The following is a 20,781-nucleotide window of genomic DNA, read 5'->3' on the forward strand; positions in this document are numbered from 1 at the left end:
AGTTCAATTCTCCCACTCTCCTGCTAAATTAATTTACACCATCTCCTCCAGACACTCACTTTTTGAGAAAAGATATACAATTCTGTGTGTAAGTGCTCACATGATCTGTAACCTAAGATTTTCGCTTATCACATATTCCCTGCTCAACTTTAAAACATTTCCAAGTCTCAGGCTTATTGTTAACACTGTAGGGATGAGGATATATTCGTCAATTCTACTAAACTGCTTGCAAAGAAAAAAAGCAAAACAAGGAAGGAGTAGTGAGAGAGTGCAATCATACCGAGCTGGCAGTGGACAGAGTCTTGACTTTTAGAGATACTGACAAACACAAAACTGATGATTTTTTTACATCTACAAAATTTTTTCCCATCAAATATACACAATGATATCCATATGAATATTACTGCTGAAATATGTGATCAGATAAGTGAAGAGAAAAGAAAAGCATTCTGCTAAGTTCAAAGAAAATGTGGTCTGCACACCGGAGATATAAGTAATATTTCTTCTAATATTTTATACAAAGTCAAGAGAAAAGCTGAAGCAGCTGGATATTGAAAGCTGTTGATGAAAAAGCTCTGAATTATCCATGCTAACTCTCTAATAAACCAGATTCCCTAGAAAATCATTCTTTTCTTCCTTCTCTTTATCCTAAAGATCTAATTCTTGTGTTTTGCCCATTTTATAAGATAAGCACCTTGTCCAAAGGGAAACAAGCTGATGTTAAAATTTCAGGCTTGTTGGAATCAATCTGAGAGAAGCTACTGCTGTCTCTCAGACCAAAAGTAGAAAATGAATCCATACTGACTCATTAAAATCCTAGACTTCGCCAGGCCCATCTGTAAGGATGACAGGTAGTAATCAATGTGATTGCAATGTGCCCTTAATGCTTTCGTCTATCAGCACATTCACACACGTAGCATGGTTTGGAGAGCTTGGAACTATTTCAAGATTGTTTTGATGTCCTAAGATTTCTAACTGTATCACAGTTTCTATAACATGATGTAATTGAAATGGGTCATGATCTAGGTAAGAGAGGAGAAGCTGCTATTGTGAATTTTTCCCCCATTGTGGGCTTTTTGGGTTTCAGCAGCCCAACAGTCTCAGCCCCCCTGTGATACCCAAAGATGCTGAACATAAGCCAAACCACAATCTAGTGTTAATACCCAGAGATGATACAACCAGCAAATGTTTCCTTCCAGGAAGCCTCTGAGGATTGCAATTATTCTGAATCAAGAGAAAAGTCAGTCAGGCTTGAAGTAAGGGGCTTGCATTTAAAATCAGTAGAGAAGAAAAAGTGTAATGAACGATGAATTTTCTTGGCTTGTCAGACCTGCTGAAAACTATTACTGTCAAAGTTACCACTTCCTTCTGCCCCTCCTTCTCCTTTATGGTATCAATAGGAAGTGCAATCAGATCCATTCTTCATCATCTTCCTGCAAGGGCATGAGGTTGCATATTGAAATTCTCTAAATTTCAATCCAAAAAGTTATTTTTCAGGACAGAATTCTGGAGAAGTCCCTACATCTCTCCTCATTCCAAATTAAAACCCAGGAGGTGCTTCTCTGGGAAAAGAAAAGAAGGAATGCCTACAGCTGTGTTTGCTGCCAAAGGCCTTAATGAAAGATTGCAGGTGCCACATCCTCTTTAATTGACTTTCAGTTTGTTTCACACAAGGGAGTCTGGTTGTCACAAGGGAATTATAAACGGATACGTTGTCCTTCATGGCTATGGAGGCTACTGGAGTGGATGACGGGAAGAGCATTATTCATGGAGATTGTCCATGCCTCCTTAGAAGGGGTCAGATGGCAGGAGTCCTTGAGCAGCGAGACACTGAAGCTGTGCTTCCAGGATGAATTTGACAGTGTAGCCAGCCAAATGCAACTCATTCTGTAAACATTGTTACCCTAGCGGTTGTAGTAAGAAAGCATATGGACATTCTGAGTAAATAATTTCTCCTCTGGGTTCTAAGACCAGCTGTCCATCTGTAACTTTAATGTATTTAGATATCTTCAGTCAAGTAGCTTTATTATAGATTATGTTCTGTTTTATTTTAAAAAAGTAATTTTTAACTATGGTAAAAATAACATAGAATTTGACGTTTTAACCATTTTAAGCGTACAGTTCATAGTATTAAATATACTCACATTAATAGTCAACAGACCCTCAGAACTTTTTCATCTTGCAAAACTTAAACTCTATACCCATTGAACAACAGCGCTCCATTTCCCTCTCCAAGAAACACTTTCTGTTTCTATGAATTGGACTACTTTAGATACTTCATGTAAGTAGAATTACACAGTATTTCTCTATATTTTGTGTTTTTAAGTAGTTGATATTCAGTTAATACCAGCTTAGTATTAATTCCACAAAAAATGAGTTATTCTGTTCCAGCAAATAGAGTAAGTCCTGAGAAATAAATTTCAACCCTCATGAAACTTGCGATCTAGTAGAGGAAAGTGATATTTGAATAGTGGCTACAATGAAATGTAATATACACCATAACAGAGATATGTGCATATAGTAATATTGCTTCGATTACTACTTTTTTTTTAAAGATTTTATTTTTCCTTTTTCTCCCCAAAGCCCTCAGGTATATAGTTGTCTATTTTTAGTTGTGGGTCTTTCTAGTTGTGGCATGTGGGACGCCACCTCAGCATGGCTTAATGAGCAGTGCCACATCTGTGCCCAGGATCTGAACCGGAGAAACCCTGGGCCGCCGAAGTGGAGTGCGTGAACTTAACCACTTGGCCATGGGGCCAGCCCCCTCAAATAATACTCTTAATGGTTCCCACCAAAATACTTTCCATCACGTTTCCAGATCAGAAATTTTCTCTTGCATTTCCACATTCTCACCATAGGTCTTATTCTGTGATAACTAAGATATTTAAATTCTTCTATTAAATCCTTCTATTTTTATTTTCCACATTTTGTGCATTGAATAATAGGATCTTAAGTCATAAGTATTGTTTGTCACTTTTTACTCTTGGAGAATCACAGTGAAAGTCCTCCTCTTTTTTTCACTCCTTTCTCTGTCAACTCTGTAGTTCTCTATTATAGCTGATGCTGTATGAGCATTCTTCTTCATCTTCTTAAGATTTTATGTCTTCTACCAGGCATTCTTCCCCACTCTGTAAGACATACTGTACATTTTCTAGAAATCCATATTTTTGGTATGAAAAGCTGCTGTTTGATATTTTTTCTTTAAAACACCCACAGAGTAATCTTTACTTTGAATATCTACATTCAAAAATCTCCTCCAAAACAATAATCTTTAAATGTAGAGGAAAGTTCCACTTGTGCCTGCAATTGCTACTCAGGTTTTAAAATCATAGAATTAAGGTCCCTGAAGCGACCCTAAATATCAATGGCATCAAGGCTCTCATTTTGAAAATAAGGAAAATGAAGACTTGAAACAGGAAATTTCTTGTCTAAGATCAAAGTTTCTAAAGATACATTCGAGGTTTCTTCTGGCCCAGCCATTTGTTCCCACTTGGATCAACAGAGTGGGTAGCAAATGCTGGGTTTGATGAGAGTTGAGGCACAGCATCACCCCTTGGATAAGTCCTCTGGGAAAATAATAAACCTCTCAATCAGCCTTGTCAATCTACATAAAGACACTTCTATAAGTGACTGTGCTCATATATTCCTCCAAGGTCTGTGATAAGATGCCTTGAATTTATTAGTGTCTATAAATCCTCCTTAATATAATGTGGCTCATGGGAAGTAGCTGCTGCTTCAACTTCTATGGGAAGAGACATATAATGACTTTATTTTAGGTAATACAGTCAGCCCTCCTTATCCGCAGATTCGACCAACCACAGATTGAAAGGCCTATGATGATTGTGTCTGTAACGAAGATGCAGATTTTCTTTTCTTGTCATTATTCACTAAATAATACAGTATAACAACTATTTACATAGCATTCATGTTGTATTAGGTATTATTAGTTAATTTAGAGATGACAAATTATACAGGAGGATGTGCATATGTTACATGCAAATACTACATGATTTCATATAAGGGACTTGAGCATCCGTAGATTTGGGTATGTGAAGGAGTCCTGGAACCAATCCCAGCAGAAACTGGAGGATGACTTACAGATTTTGTTCTCCCTATTGTCTGTCCTTCCTCTAAAACGCTATGAATCTCTTTTACTCAGTCATTCATTCATTCATTCATTCCACAAGAGATCATTGACCACCTAATATATTCCAGCCATTTTATTTGGCACTGAGCATAAAATAGTGGATAAGATAGACTTGGTCTCTGGCTTCGTGTCTCTGCTTTCAGAAGAGTCTAGCAAGACTATTATTTTTCCACCTGTATTGTTTCTTCTAGGAGGCCTTAGGAATACTTTGTTTTGTAAATAAATGTGAGGGTAGAGGAATATTCCTCAAACTTTTTTACTATGTCCATGTATAATTAGGACATCTCATGCAAGAAAACCAATGTGATAGAGACCTTATTCTTTTGAGCCCCCAGGGTGTCATTTAGCGAATTACCTGCCTCTTCCATTGTACAATATGGTACACTAGTGGCTTGCTAAAACGATGAGTTCCTTGTCTACTCCCTGAGATTGCACAATGAACTAAAATTTTCTACCTTTAAAATTACTAGGGTGGGGGCTGGCCCAGCGGCACAGCGGTTAAGTTCACACGTTCCACTTCGGCGGCCCAGGGTTGGCTGGTTTGGATCCCGGTGCAGATATGGCACTGCTTGGCAAGCCATGCGGTGGTAGGCATCCCACATATAAAGCAGAGGAAGATGGGCACGGATGTTAGCTCAGGGCCAAGCTCCCTCAGAAAAAAGAGGAGGATTGGCAGCAGTTAGCTCAGGGCTAATCTTCCTCAAAAGAAAAAAATTACCAGGGTGGATTTTGAGGTTCAATTGATTGGGCTTTTTTCCTCAGACCTGTTCACTTCAGTTTTCATAAATTATTGAATGCATAGTCTGTAGAGAGCAACATGCTTATCTAGATAAATACTATGTATCCATAGTGGCTAAAACAGTGCCAAGAACATAGTAAATATTCAATAAATATTGTAGAATAAGTGAAAGAAAAAATGAATGAATGAGCTTCAGGAAAGTACTCGTTATATGCTGGTTGGTCATCTTCCTCATTCCTAGAACCACCATTAACATGAAAAGATTTAGTAATTAGCACCAATTTGAATGAACCTTGCTGTAGTTACAGACTTGTTAAGGAAAAACGGTTTTATGGAGTCTTTCCTACAATATTCAGCAATGTTTCTCCCACACCTGCTGCTTCCTTTATTCAGCCTCTTTTCCTGAAGGTGGCTGCCATCCTAGAAGCCCTGGCATGTGCCCCACCTGATGGAGCCCACCAGGAGGCATCTCCACAGGGCTCGCTTTGGGCCAGGGGCTGGAATTAGCAAGGGGAGCTTTTCTAACATAGCCCACTACCCACCATCTAGTACATATCCCCACTTTGTGCTTTATTTCTCTGCCTCGATGAAGGACTAGTTCAGAAAAGGGATGAGGCAGTGAATAAAAAAAAATGCACTGGATTAATTTTTTTTTTTCATTTAGTAATTACTGCACTGCAGCAAACAGAGCTAGGTCTGAGTGAACGCTGACATCTAATTTTCAGGTTTAGAATTGCTTGGAGAGAAACAGATCTCTCTGTTTTCATCTACTAACTTTTCATATGAGGTAATTATGCAGCACAGAGCATGGTCCTGGGCAATGTTTAACACAGGCAGGTCATAACTAGACAGAAAATGGACCCTTGCTTTTTGGATAGGAATAATTAAAGGCTTACAATGTTGGAGGAAGAGTGGTGATGTCCTTTAATAGACACACACCTGCAGGGAGTTGCATTCTTGAAAGGCATGTGTTTTACCACTTTAGATCATTCATAAACTGCCAATACCATTTAGAAGCAAAGCCTCTTTTCTCTAGCTCTTTGTCCCATTCTTGGGAGTGCATTTCTATCTCCATGAGCAAGATTGTGCTTTACGGGCATTCTGTTGGTTCGGTTTATTTGCAAATGCATATATGTATATAATCCAATAGGTTACTTTCCTCAGGTTCCAAATGAACCAAGAAATTGGGGAAATGGGAATCTAAATGGAAAGTAGCATGGAATCATGGAATTGGAATTTCAGGATGTAAAGAAGTTTAAAGATCATATTTTAATTCCTTTTTTTAATACATTACAAAGAGTTAGGCAAACTGCACAGTCTGAGGGACAGTTCCCATGACACTGCCATCATTGAAGACATCAGCCACAATTCAAGGGTCTTCAGGGTCACTCACATTTCAGTCTAGCTGGCTAAAAGTTCAGGGACTCTCATTTGAGAACTTGCAAAAATGACTCACAGAACTCAGAAAAGTGTGATACTTATGACTGCCATTTTATTATAGCACAATAATATAAATTAGAACCATCCGAAGGAAGACATGAATAGGAAGGAATTTGGGACGTTTCAAAATGTGAAGTTCCCATTGTCCTCGGGGACATATTACCCTCCCAGCATCAATGCATAGCAGTACACAAAGTATTGCCACCCAGGGAATTTCACCCAAGCTCTGCAGTCCAGAGTTTTTATTGAAGTTTTGTTCCATAGTATGATTAATTGAATTATTGCCTATGTGGTTGAACTCAGTCTCCAGCCTCCCACCCCCACCCCCTGTTCACCAACCCTTTAATCATATGGCTGGTCTTTCTGGACTGGCTAGCCGTCATCCTGAATCATTTTGTTAGCATAAACTACCTAGGGACCCACTATGAGTCCCCTTGTTAGCATAAACTATCAGGTGTGGTTGAGGGGCCCATCAGTAATAACAAAGACACACCTATCACTTGGAAAATTCAGTGGGTTTAGAGGAGCTCTGTCATAGCTCCCAGGTGCTACGACAATGACTAGATGTCTTCTAGGCTAGGATAAATACCTTACTACACATACATGCACAGCCCAGATTGCTGATTTGGTTCAAGAAAATTGAAATACTTTAGAGGAAAGAACTGGATATCAAGGAAATATTTCCTGGTGCCTTGTCCAGAATTTTTTTCCCGCTAACCAAAATGTTTACTAGAATATGAAATCTACTTCATAACAACTGTTACAGTAAAATACCTTGCAAATACACAATTTATAAGGCAGTGGAGGGGTGATTATTGATTTTAGATCTGAGGGTTTAATTTGCCAATATGACTGTTACCAAAACCAGAGTGGGTTCTCTCCTGGCAAGCTAAATCAGACTCTCCACCGGAAGTTGTTGTCTCAGTGGGGGCCAGCCCCATGGCTGAGTGGCTAAGTTTGCGTGCTCCGCTTCGGTGGCCCAGGGTTTTGCCAGTTTGGATTCTGGGTGCGGACAGGGCACTGCTCATCAAGCCATGCTGAGATGGTGTCCCACATACCTCAATCAGAAGAACGTACAACAAGGATATACAACTATGTACTGGGGGGCTTTGGGGAGAAGAAGAAGAAAATAAAAATAAATAAATAAATAAAGATTGGCAACAGATGGTAGCTTAGGTGCCAATCTTTAAAAAAAAAAAGAAGTAGTTGTCTCACAAAGTAAGGTATATTTGCAGCAAATAGGAGACGATGAGGAATCCTTTCCAGAGTCATGGTGCCCCTGAACTAAGGGGAGCAGGGACCTTTTCTTTGGGGTGAGGAATGAATATTCAAAAGGGAGAGGAAGGTATTCACTCACTCAAGCTCAGCTGGAAAACATGTTTCCACATACGCTGCGGGTTACAGGAATCAGGCCTAAGCTCCTGGAGCGATCTTAGCATTAAACATAGGGCAAAGGTCATAGGCGGAGCTCTTGTGCTGAGGCGTGGCCTGGTTCGGAGAGGTTGGTGACTGCGTCCCCTTAACATAACAAAAAGAAAAACATAATTTGGAAAAACAGTTAAATGCTTCCAAACCCACCCTTGAGTTCCTGGGGTAACTAGTCATTGTCTTGACCTCCTGCAAATGAGGACGGGAGCCTAATAATTCAGGACAAATCTGTTAGTAAAGAGAAAGAGGTAAAGAGTGGAGTGAAGGTTCCATGGAAGGTAGAGGGGCTTTCTGCTTAGGGACTCAAGAGAAACAACCCAGGATTCCATTGTTTGTGTAGAGGTTAAAGAAAGAAAAAAAGATACTGGGGGAAATTAGAGAAAACCATTACTTTAATGAAACTAGGAAGATTTTGAGCAGTAGTTGAAGATGAAACTAAAAGTAACATAGTCTGCTCACTTAATTATTAAGGAAAGAATTACAAAAATACTAGAACTGAGTAACTGGATAGAAGATTTCAGAATTAAAGAATAGGTCAACAAGAACTCTTTGTCTTGTATTTTATCCATTTAATGTAGGCAATAGGTATTTATAAAAATACTTGCATTATAGTAGGGAATGGGTATTTATAAAAATACTTGCAAAGTTTAATTCACAAGTATAATAACATAGATATCACATGGTAAATTTTGTGTAAGAGAAAAGAGGAAATAAGAAAATAGGCATGTATCTGCCTACTTTTACAAGACAAATGTAGTAGATATAAACCAAATAAAGGAATTATTTATATTTACAAGGCATCAGCAGGGGCAACAAAGTAGAAGGGATAGGGGAGAATGTGACGTGTCTCTAAGTATAATTTTTTGTACAGTTTGGACTTTTGGAAATATGTTAATATTCGACATATTCAAAAATAAAAGTTAAGTCAATAAAAATAGGAAGACGAAAACTGATAACTGGCTACAACCAGATACAAACAATCCCAACTGTCCTTTAGACGAAGAGCATATTACAATTAAAGGAAAAAAACAAAGAACTAATGCAAATATTTTAACATAGTTATATACGTATCATTTGTATTTGATATAATATATGATATAATTTATATTCAATACAATTCACCAGTTTTAAATGTCTACACCTATCTTTTGAACATAGTACCTTGACTAAATATCCTCAATCTAGAGGGAAAAACTGCAAACAAATCTTAAACTCTTGTCTTTACCCTTTTGTTGTTTGTTTGTTGTTGGTAGTCACGTGAGTGTACAATTCTGAAAGTATTCTGTGTGCATTGCAGGATTGAACAGATAAATAAATGTGGTGATGTTGATGGAAGCCAGAGTTTTCACTGTGATAAAACGGAATATGGAAGGAGGGAAGACAAAGAAAACCTTACAGGGTTAGATTGGAATTGGAGATATCAGTAGGAACAGGTATTTCCTGTGTCTGTTGAAAGTGCAAGACACAGTGACACCTCAGGAATAACGAGCATACTTAAAGCCTAGATGTTGGTTTCTAAATGTCATTCTGTACTAAAAGGAAGCAGGGCAAATTGAAGATATGGCTCAGTCCAGGACTGGGACAGGGAAGATATAAGATGAGCCTGGAACATCTTATTGTCTAGGAAGTGCTCAAAAAATAAAAATGGAGGCATGTTAAAAGGACAGAGGAGCCAGCTTGAAGGGACTCCCATTGTATGCATATGGGACAATTTCAGCATCCAGCATTAAGAAGCATAATGGACTATAACACAGTGAATGAAATGGGAATCCATGAATGCATACTGATAAATAATAGGTACACAAACAAATAAATGAAGAAGAAAGGAAGGCTCTTCCTAACTGATGCCAACTGATAAATGTGGAGAGAATGGTGAATCTGGGAAAACACTATTTGCAACCATCACAGAACAGATTGTTTTAGGAAAGATTTATCAATGGAGACCAAATCTAGGGAGAAAAGTTTGGTGAGAAACGAATATTTGCATCGTTCCAAACTGTTTCCACACGGATTGCTTATTCATTGCAAGGGGAAAATAGTTATTCCACAGTGGAGAAATTGGACAACACTTTACCTGGTGATAAAAATTAACATCACTAACGTGTGGCAGATGGACAAGGTGCCTTCAGATATGACACCCTAAGAAGGATGCATCATGTATGTGATATTCCAACTGGGCATATATTACCTGAATGGATTTAAGAGGAAATATCAGATGTGACAAGTAAATGCAATAAATAACCATGAACTGCTGGATCTCACACTGGAGAGAAACACTGCTATAAAGGGCATAACGGGGCATTTAATAAAATTAGAATATAAGCTGTAGATTAGACAAGCATTGCACTATTGTTTAACTTTGTGAATTTGAGATAAACCTATATATATACGTTTAATGTACATGTATAATATATATCAACATTAATCAGAGAGAGAACATTAATGAGAGAGCGAACAAAGGCGGCTAAATCGTACAAATTGGGAAAACTGGGGAAGGGTAGATAGAAGCTCTCTACCCTAACTTTGCAAGCTTTTTATAAGTCTGAAATTATTTCAAAATAAAAAATTAAAAAGGAGTGGAAGGGCTAAATTTCCAAGGAATAAACCCCTTAATTTTGGGCTAATTCTTAGCAAGCCAGGCAGGGAGTTTTTTACTTCATTAAAGATCCTTTTTAAAGAAACCCCTTTAAAGTCTTTCCTTTTCACATCAGTTTGATTCCTTCTTTCCTTCTAGTGTAGAGTTTCCATGAATCATGGGTGTGTCTCCTCATCTGCTTCCTTGGCATTGTCGATGGGCATGTGAACAAATGCCTCACAGGCTTGGGCAGGTTCCCGGGTCATTCCTTTCTCCAGGGGCCCTTTTCTCTTTCAGCTCCAAATCCAATGTTTCCCTCAAGGTAAGCAACCAGATGGCTCTCGTGGCCTCCAAGGGGCCTCCATTTAAGGGAACTCACTCTACATCTTGTCTAGCTGTTGAGGATTAACAACTCTGACCTGCCAAATTACATATTGCCTCACATTTGTGATGCCGCCAGCAGCTAAGAGAACTTTAGGGACATGATTTCATTTACTCTTTCACAGTCTTTAAGAGGTAGATAAGGGGCAAGTATCACACGTCCCATATTTCATAAAAAAGAACCAATGCTCAGGTTTATTATGTATACTATTCATAGGCCTGACAAAGACTTCTCTTCAGAAAAGAAACATTTCACCTTTTGGACAATAACGTTTTGCTTTGAAAAATTCTTTTGAAGTTATAAGATAAAATAATAATTACAAAGAAACAATTAAAAGTATTATTATTATGCATCCATCTCAGGTCACCAGTGATGGAATGCCCAATAGCATCCATGGAGTCTTCATGTGTACAAATGACTTCTAGAGTGTCATGCTCTGAGTGTGTATGTATATGTGTGTGCATGTTTTAATTGTCCTGCTAACAATTTTAATGTGATTACTCTTTGAGAAAGATAATGAGATTATGGAATATATGACTTTTGCTTTAGATTTTGCAGACATTAGATGTTTCTAAATGCTGCATGGTTGTACAGCTGAGAGGAACTTGAGACATGGCCACATCGAATACATTTCATTCTAGCAGGATCCGTTTTACATGATCTTACACTCTTCCTCATTATTCTAGAGATTGAAGAGACAGTGGGAGCACAAGGTAGAAAGAGGAGTCATCACCAATATCAATTAGTATGTTTAGCAATAACAAGCTTCATTTTTTCCTATATATCTCACTGGAGGTCTGAAACCTTGTTAATGCAAATTTTTTGATTCTACATTTTGTTCATAACTTATTAATAGTGTTGATTTTCTCTCTGCTGTCTTTGACTTCACTTTCTTCTTTCACCCTTTCTTCAGCATGATTCAGTTGCCACACACTATTTTCTTCTCAAACCCTTTGAGGGTTGTTTGACCAAATGTATCTTCTTGTATTTTCCTCTGTATCTGCTTTTCCTCCTTCAGACTGAAGACTGAATCTTTGAATCTGACCCTGGTCTAAAAACTCACAGTTGCTAGATATAACAAGAACGCCGTGATCTTGGAGTAATTTCAAGGTTCTTATTTCCAAAGTTGTTAAGAACCGTTATTTTAACAGGGCTTTAACACTGTAGTTCTTAAACATTTCTCACCTGTAGGTTATGTTGTGAGTTCATTACTTATTTTGTGGTCCAGAAATTTTTCATTGAGATTTATTACAGGAGTGATTATAAGATGTCTGTTGATGGTGCTCCAAAGCTAATCTCCCTTTAATGCGGTACCCTGCTACCAGGTGAATGCTGAAGCCTGAGCTCTGGACTTTTTGTAGGCAAAAATAACTGAGAAGTTTTGGTACAATTTCTCACTTAACTTTCCTCCATGCAATGCAATATTGCATATGGCCAACTTCATAAAAGAGTAATACAGGGAAATTATTGATCTTTCAGTGCAAGAAGTTGAACTAGTTGTGTCAACCAGTTTCTTACTTCATTTAACAAACATATATTGATCATAAAATTATGAAGCATTGTTTTAGCTAGAAACTAGATGTGAGGGATACAGCGGTCAATGAAACAATGCTCTCAAGAAGCTTCTACCCCATAGGAAAAGACAAATATATAAGTGTGAACAGACAATAGTTAGAGTAGCTTCAGATAATAATGCATTCTGTGAAGAAAAGCAACCCAAACAAGGGGATGTATGAGAAAGTGAGGGGCAGAAGAGGTGCATGGGGAGTAGTTAGATTGGGTATTCAAGGAAGGCCTCTCAGAGAATGTATCATCTGAATTGAGACATGGATAAGAAGGGGGCTGCCATGGAGAGTATAGATAAAAAGGTCCTAAAGCCAGAAAGAGGTTGGTACATTTGATGAACATAAAGAAGGCTAGGGTACCAAAGGTAGCAGTGAGAGGGAGGTATGAGATGATGTCAGAAAGGTTGGCAGCAAGTGTCGGACATGGTAGGCTGAGATGAGGACTTTCACCATTTGTGATTTCATTCTTGTTTTGCATTGAGGACAAGCAGATCCATTGGAAGAGGGGAAATAATTGTACAGAGGGGATAAAGCAAGGTTAGTTACTGATCTAAGAGAATAGCTATGCCCTTTAGCTTTAGGACAATCAGAATTTTTACTCAAGCCCTTTAGCTAAAATCTCTAGAGCCACTGAATGAGGAATTGTTGGATAAAATGATTGGAGAGGGTTGTGCTGTGCTTGAAGATGTCATGTCACCATTTCCAGCTCTAGGTGGCCTTTCAACAAACTGTGGTCCCACAAACTTTATTCCTAAGGTGGATATGCTGGTAGCTAGCAGACTCCAGTTTTTCATAGAGACCAGAAGACAGATCTACTCTCCATTTCTTAATCAGCACAGAATGGATTTTCCTGAAGCTTCCTCAGAGTAAAAAGAGTTTATTTAAATAGCATCCCATTCACCATGCTTTGGGAGGGGAACAGTGGTAGTGATAATCCCAAACGGCAACTAATGAAAGATTTTATGTGTGTTTGGCCAGAAGGACCCAGAGTGGATAGAGGAAATGTCTTCCTCTCCTACAGAACCAAACACACATTTACTTTTGTTTACTGTGCTTTTCTGGTAATCTCCCATAACTGACTCCTCCCACTCCCAACATCCTCCTTTGTCTTTAGCTGAGGGTGGTATTTAAGGGGAGAGCTTCCACCATTTTGGTGAGTTGCTCAGCTAGCCTGAGCCTCTCCCATGTATACATGTTATAAAGCTTTGTTTAATTTTTCTCCTATTATTCTGTCTCATATGAATTCATATGCAGATTGAAGTCCTTACCTTCCACATTGTTAAGAGTTTCTAGAGATAAGTTCATCTCCCCTTCTTCCTGGTACAGAGAGGGACACACCTTTACAGATGGAGATTTTCTTTACAAACGTAAATGTCTGTTAACAAAGGGTAACTTCCACTACTCAGTTTCTCTCATGTCTGCAGTTTTTAAAAGTAATCAGCCCAGAATAATCCTTATGCCAAAGAAACATATCATGTGGTGGCCAATTTTCTAGTCCCCTGCAGTTCTTAACTGTATTATATTGGTTTGTCATCAGGTTTTGCCTCTTCATCATTTAGCAGCTGTATCATACTAGCCAAGTCACTTAAACTCCCTAAGTTTCATTTTTCTCTTCTGTATAACCAGAGTGATAATAGTACTTACCCAACAGGATTGTTGTGAGAATTACATTAAATGAGATAATGTATGCAGAGCACTCAGCACAATGCCTGTTACCTAAAGACCACTCCACACAGATACAGAAGTTGGCAATAATAATAACCACTCATATCTGCATACTGCTTAAATTTTATAAGCCACCTTCACATATGCAATGCCATTAGATGCTTACAATAATTCTGTAGGCTACAATACTTGCTCAAGTTCATGCAACTTTAAGTGGTCAAAGCTGATTTTAAAACAAATTTATTTACCTAAAGAGTACACATTTATTAGGAGGAAGGAATAAAGGGAAGGCAGGAATAATGACCTAGAAGCCTACTAAGTGGTAAGGGGATTCAGTTTAAGGTTAACATTTTTTATAGATAATCTATAAAATAATGTTTGACTCAGGGGTAATAAAATGGTCAATCCATTTTGTGCATTAATTAAAATGTCTTTAATGCAATGCTCTTCATTCTGTTGGAGAAATCATGTTAAAGATTCATAGCCAAATTGTGTTCCAAGTTAGATTCACACGTCGTTTATTAAGCGATGCAGATGATCTGGTATATTCTCTTTTAGACTTATTTCTCTGACGTGTAGCCAGTTCTAGGAAACAACGTGGTCCTTCTTTAACAGATACACAACTACATAAATGCTTCACACAGGAATGTAGGAGGGGTCTAATGCCCACTTCAAATGGCACAGAGATTTGGGGCAACATCACGAGCAGAAATGTATAATTAATGTGCTTCTGTGTAGTTCATGGAGAGCTCTTCATAAACCCTGCAAGTTGCTAAGTATTCAAACTGGGATTTGGCTAAAGCTCTGGAACGCTCTTCCTCCAGCCCAACTGCTTTCTCTCTTAGTATAGGAATAGGGCCAAGTGGACCAGAAGTGGCACTAAATAGATTGATAGAGAAACTTCTGCAGTAGAGAGACTTTCCTGAGAGTTGCAGCTCTGTTGTCTTCATTGTCATCACCCTGCCTGCAGGCATTCTCTCTCTTTTATTCAAGGAATGTGACTCTTCAAGAGAGATAACATCCTTGACAGCCTTGTTATGCCTTCAGGTCAATGCCACACACACAAAGGTCACTGACTTAGAAAAGGAAGAACCACATCTTGCTCTACCTCAGGCAAAATACAGGACTGAAATGGCTCAGTGAGTGCCTTGTGTTTTTTCTTAGCCTGAGCTAACCTTAGGCAAAACTGTAAAATAGTGAGTCTGAAGTTGATCTTTGGTTTCTACCTTTCTGTATCCCATTCCTCTTGGTTAGGCTTTCTCTTAACACTTAGGACCTACACTGTGCAGGACACTGTGGGCAAGGTTATAGGAGATACAAAGAGTTATAAGATATGGTCCTTCTCCAAAGAAACTTCGGTAACTGAAATAGCTAATGGTACTATCATTTCTGGTGTGATAGTACCTGAGAAGGAAGGCCAGTTTATGATGGGAGGGTATTCTCCAAATTATATGCAGCTGAGGACCACCAAGCCTGCCTTTGAGTGAGATGAGCACACTAAAAATGGTCATAAATGACATGGCCTCTAGTGATTTGTCTTTGGAGGAGCCGCTGGGTTGACACATCATACTGAATGTCCCTGGACCATCACCTACTTGTCTCTGGGGTAAAGCACAGGTGCTATAAATCAAGAATCATGACCTAAAAACCCTCGGGGCATGACAAAATTACCTAGCTTACAGCACCTGACTGCTGCTCATAATAAATGCTCTCTAATATCTGTTGATGATTTTGGTCACGAATGCTAGAAAATTCTAACATAATTTGCTGTACCTCAGTTTGATTTATTTATACATTTATGTAAACTGGCTCTCTAAACTGCTGCCCAGAATTCAATAATGTAGTTAACTTCCCCAATAACAAATAATGGCCAAGAAGAAAAGAAACTGAAAAGGATGGAGCATATTTTTCAGCTCAAGTTATAAATGAGATGAAGAGTCAATAGCGTTTTCTGTACTGTTCCAATGAGCAGGAGGTTCACAGATGGAAGAGGTCACACTGCTGAAGAGTAAGAGCATGAAACCACCAAGACTCATAGACAGGGACATCCCAGGGCTCTAACGCTGGAAGCTTGTCCCCCGACACTTATCCCCACATACATTTGCACCCCTACCTAGATTCCAAACCTCCTATTTCGATCTATCAAACATGCAACTTATATTACCCACAGGATTGAAGTAGGCAAAATTTTCCACCGCTGGCACTGAAGTCTGGACTACATTCTCATTGTCACGCCTCTTTGACCCAGGTGCAGTGTATTATAGAGAAAAACCAGACCTGGAATCAGAAAACGTGAGCTTTAGTCTTGACTTACCATTTATTAGCTCTGTGTCCTTTAAAACATTACTTGCCCTTTCTGCCCTTTAGGGGTTTTTTTTACTTAGAAAAAGAGGGTAATTATAGCTTGCAAATATTAAACAAACAATCTGCAAGTGTACAATGCACATCAGAAATCCCCCTGAAAACTACAACTCAGATGTTCATGTAATTGTAATGGGTTTAAGCTGAAGGAATTCAGAGGCTGCTTTTGTGACTATCTTGGCAGATGTTGACCCTTTTCACCCGGTGATTAGAGACTTGAGTGGTACTCTTGAATGGTATGAGAGAAAGTGAAGTCCAGGTGTCAGCTCAATGTGTTCAGTTGCAAGTAACAAAAAAAACCATTTTGCAGTGATTTTTAAAATAATGGTTTATTTTTCTCATAAATCAAGAAGCTGAGATGTATGAGGCTGAAGATCTTAGTTCAATATCTCATTGTTGCCAGGGCTGACATATCTCCAGTATTCTTGGGCTTTCCTTTATGATTGTGGGATGATGGCCTCAGCTTCAGATATTAGGTTCTATTCAAGGCAGAAAGAAGAGTGGGGTATACCAGCCACAAATATTCTCTTTTATCAGTAAAACAAAAGCTTTCCCAGAAACCTCCAGCAGATACCCACTTCCATCTCATTGACCACAAAGAAGGTATTATGGCTACCTCTTAGTGCAAAGGGGACTGAAAAGGCTAAGTTTGTACCTAAGCACCATTCTGCTCTGAACCTAATTTGGGCTTTTTACCAAGGAAGGACAAGAAAGTAAAATTGAACACTTGAACCACAGTATCTGCCACAAACTAAAACTTCAATGAAATAATTTAAAATTCAATTATTTTCACCAACCAGGCACCAATATTTTATTTACATTGAGACTTCAGTCACCAACATTCAGTATGTGTGAAATGTTTCTCTTTACCTAAATATACCAGTTCTCAAACAGGATAACTGCATTTGGTGTTAAACTGACTTTTCTAATTAGTTACTCTAACTGAGGAACATTTAGCTTCCTGGAAGAGAAACCATCCAAACCATGTTTTGTTCTGATATGTCTGTAACTACAGGAATCAGCAAATAGGAGGAGAGAGATCAGCACGGCACTGACTTGTGCACACATCTAAGTTTACCAACAGTAGCTAATTAGTAGTTGTATCTGGATGAATTATAAAATGGTGAAAACACAGCAAAAAAACAACTATGACTTCCATGCAGGCACTGATCTTAGTTGCATCTGTAAATATGGGAAGAGATTATATTGTGTTTCTTACAGGTTTGAAGAGAAAGGTACATGCTAACTTGTGTGCATAAAAACTTTCTGCAATTTGTTGAAGGTAATAGAGTCATGGCCTTCATCTCACTGCACATACCTATGAGCTTGACAGTTTCTGTATCCATAGAGGTGAATGCAACAGCTTGTATGTGGTCAGTACACAGTGCTTCAGTGATAAGGATCTGCTCCAGTTGCATGCTTTAAAAGACAATTTTAGGGGCCAGCCCTGTGGTAGAGCGGTTAAGTTCACACGTTCCTCTTCGGTTCACCAGTTTGGATCCTGGGTGCGGACATGGCACTGTTTGTCACACCATGCTGTGGTAGGCGTGCCACATATAAAGTAGAGGAAGATGGGCACAGATTTTAGCTCAGGGCCAGGTTTCCTCAGCAAAAAGGAGGAGGATTGGCAGTAGAGGTTAGCTCAGAGCTAATCTTCCTCAAAAAAAAATAAATAAATAAATAAGAAAAAGATAATTTCGAGGAAGAGCTAGTATTCAAAAGAGAGGACAGCCTCGGGGGGAAAATGTGTAGAAGGAGATATGGAACAGGAAAAGCCATCTATCTACATTAGCTAAAGGTCTAGGATGTATTTTTTTAGTTTCCTTCTTCGTCAGTCTTCTACATAGGTATAGACTAGTGGGAGTAACACTGAATGCGGCTTGTGCTTTGGAATTATAAAGAAGTTAGACTGTGATATGCACATTTTTTGAGTTCTCGATAAGAAGCATAGACATGCATGGCCCTACTTGTCTCAAAATATGTAGATATTCATCTCTCTGAAAATTGAACTGTCTCTTAGCAATTTGATTCGTAAACAGGAAAAAATGTCAAAATTTTCCTAAAGCTAAAGGCATCTAGTATTAGAACAACTTTACCTTTTCATTTTAATCACCAACACACCAAAGCAACATCTGACTGGCTTGGTTTAGCACATGAATTTCATTGAAATTATATCCTATATTGGATATTGTGGGAAATCTTGGTTAGCATCCTCATAGACTTCTGAGGAACATCCTCAATCAGAAACCCAGGGAACAACAGAATGGGTTTTGCTATAGTTTTCTATGTGTTTTTTTTCCTAAATTCCAATTGCAGGAAAATGGAAGGACTAATCCACTCTGCTAATTGACATTAAAAAGTTCAGAGACCTTTAGAAGATCTGGAAAACTACAGCTCTCCTACAAGCTTAGTTGCCCCAAGAAACTGGCCAAGGTTACTTGATGGGTTTTCCTTCAGCACTGGTGATGTCAGGCCTGCCTCGTCCCCATGATTAGTAAAGTGGAGCACTGAGACAATAGACCCATTAGTATGCTAGTACTTACGCCACTGTGCTGCAAGCCACAAGAAGCTTGGAGGACAACACCAGAACATATTCCTTGTGCTGCTGGAAACCTTTTCAGCTCAATAGGATTATGAGAAGCATTATAAACCTTTGAGACATTTCACCAGGGGAGTCTGTACACAAAAGACCTCTTTGGTAGCTTCCACGCACCATAACATGAGAACAAGTAGACTGTTTCAATGTACAACTGAAGAAAATGGAGGTTGTCCACTAACCTGCACAAGAGAAAATGGGTAAAAAGCATAGTTTCTGTTTGAGGTACAAAATTAGGCTGCGTGCTGGACAGAGATCAACTGATTGATCATGGCCACAAAGGTAAATGTAATTTTTTTGGTCTGTTCAGCCATCCCTTTCTTTGAGGAATCATCATGGCCTGTTCTCTTAGGAGTCTGCTTACCCATGTAGGCCCAGGAGAAGGTGTCTGACTCAGAACTGGCCAATTAGAATAACTCACCCCCACCCCGACCACGTGAATGCTTCAGGAGTGGTCATGTGACCCAGCCTGATGACTCAGAGTCCTCACCAGACCAGTTACGAAAGCTACAGGGGTGACAATGCTTCCTAAGGCTGCATGTAACAAACTTTCACTCCACACCGAAAGAAAATGTGCCTGAGAATGAAACCAGTGGAAAGACAAACAAAGCTGGGAGATGGAGGGAAAGAGAGAGAGAAACAGAGAAGGAGAGAGATTAATTATGGATCACTTGAGGAGCTGGGCCCCGCTGTCGTTGATTCCAGATCTATGTTTGGACTTTTATTGCCAAGAATTTTTTTTCTTAAGCTAGTTTAAGTTGAGATTCCCTCTCTTGAAATTTTGCGTATACTGTTGAATACACAAAATTGAAACTATGGTGAATTCCAGAAACTAGCTTATCCTTTAAAAGTTTTTAAGAATACAGCCAAAATGTCATCAGACGGCAAGCCAAACCAGAAGCTGACTTAGCTGTAACCTGGCTGTATCTTCAGTGGGATATGGAATCTGGACCGGCTAATCCTGTCCCACCCAGCTCTTTAAGTGATTATATCGCTATTATTCCAATAGAGGCCTGCAACAGTCTCTGACTTCATTAGCACCATGCTCTAAGATTATTGACAGGAGAATACTTTTCACAGAGATTTGAACTCAGAGCCCAATGGTAACACTTACCAGGGGAATACTCATCAGGAATGAGCAGGGCTATGTCTGTAGCTAGAGGTTGGAATTACTCTAGCTAGAAACACTCAGTGTTGAAGTTACTGATACAGAAAAAAATGCAATGAGCATGAGTTTAGTGCCCACGATATACGTGCTGCACTGAAATTTTGCAATGTCTCCTGGTCTAAGGCAGGAAATGGTGCTATGTTTAGCCTGAGAACTACATTGTGAGAGGAGTCCTTTGCAGAGTTGTGCTTGGAGGCCTAAAGTTTAATCTTATACCTTTGCTTCTCTACCCACAGCCATTTAACCATAAGCAGTACTGGGTGTAATGACTTATGTATAAATAGCATGAGATAAATGGGCATCCTGAGTTGTGAATATAAAACAGAGCCTAAGGGAAAGCAAAACTATCTACTTAATTGAAAAAAAGATGACTCACAGTGCTTATTCATTCAAAGCTTTAACTAAAAAGCCACAGGACACAAAGAAAAGGGACACTGCCAACAGGAAGTTAAACTTCTTTCCAGAGCAGGTTTCCTGCGCACCTTGCCACTTGAGGCACATTAGTCCAGTGTTTTTTTCCTTAATAAGCATGTTGTGGGGCTCATATGGAGACCAAAGTCTTGTCCACATTGGCCTTGTAACAGCTCCACAAGGGAACTGATCACAGATACTCTCTAGTTTGAACCTCAGTGTGTAGGGTGGGCTTAGTTAAGTGCACTCACTGTCAATATTTCTCCTCCATACCTAATGCAGAGCACACGCTTCAAGTGCTAAC

The sequence above is a fragment of the Equus caballus genome, chromosome 19, assembly GCF_041296265.1.
Source record: "Equus caballus isolate H_3958 breed thoroughbred chromosome 19, TB-T2T, whole genome shotgun sequence".
Classification (NCBI taxonomy): Eukaryota; Metazoa; Chordata; class Mammalia; order Perissodactyla; family Equidae; genus Equus; species Equus caballus.